This window comes from Rhipicephalus sanguineus, chromosome 8 (assembly GCF_013339695.2).
Source record: "Rhipicephalus sanguineus isolate Rsan-2018 chromosome 8, BIME_Rsan_1.4, whole genome shotgun sequence".
Classification (NCBI taxonomy): Eukaryota; Metazoa; Arthropoda; class Arachnida; order Ixodida; family Ixodidae; genus Rhipicephalus; species Rhipicephalus sanguineus.
The window spans coordinates 112,701,555-112,702,432 of NC_051183.1; the positions used below are offsets into that span (position 1 = coordinate 112,701,555).

An 878-nucleotide genomic window follows, 5' to 3' on the forward strand; every position below is an offset into this window, starting at 1 on the left:
AGACTGTGAACGGATTGATTTTAGGACAAATGTTGCGAGGATATAAGCAGCACTACGGAAAGTTTGGGGAGTCCGTTGGGACATACTCTTGAAAAGGCCCGAAAAGAATACTACTAACGACGCAGGTCCTCTTTTCCGTCTTTCTTTTCAGGTAGCCTTTTCGGGTCTTTTCGAGTACGTAGGCCACAAGCATAAGCGTGATTGGGTAGTTGATCGAAACATAACTGTGAGGACATGCACACCAGTCATCGAGCCTTAAACCAAGCTTGCATTGCGATAAAAAGACACAAAAGTAATGTCGGTGAATATTTTTTGAGGAGTGCCAGTAGGACAGTCAGCAAGTGACGTCCTCTGTCAGAGCTCAGACGCGTGAATTAGCACGTGGAGAATAAAGTATTCGCGAATGTCCACTTGCTTTGCTGGAAAATAGATCAAAAATTTAATTTATTCAGCTTACATTCGCAGCACAACGCCCACAAAGGAAGGTTGCAAAAAAAATTTTAAAAAAAACGGACAGCCAGACTTCAGCGACCAAAATTCAAAGAAAAAAACATGCGTTGGCCGGGAATCGAACCCGCGCCAACTGCTTGGAAGGCAGCTATGCTAACCACTATACCACCGACGCCAGCTGTTCTCCCGCGCTTCCTTCTGGCCTTTTGTGTTTCATTGTTTGGGGGCTGAAAGCGATACGAGAGTGAAAACAAGGGCAGCGGCCGGCCGGGATCCGCGTGGACCGGCTCCACTGACGTGATCATGCGCGTGCTACATGTGGCGGATAACTCGCTGTTTTTTGTGTTTTCTTTTTACAGAACCACACTATTTTGTATAGACTGGAGAAAGATGTGTTTCGAGTCATGGGCCAGCCAGTATGGCGATAT

At 46.4% G+C, this 878-nt stretch overlaps 1 non-coding gene across 1 annotated transcript; it reads right to left on the minus strand.

Annotated features, from left to right (window-relative positions):
- Positions 1-553: 553 nt before the first annotated feature.
- Positions 554-625, minus strand: Trnag-ucc (transfer RNA glycine (anticodon UCC)). Its single transcript has one exon. It is a non-coding gene; the product is annotated as a tRNA-Gly (tRNA).
- Positions 626-878: the final 253 nt, after the last annotated feature.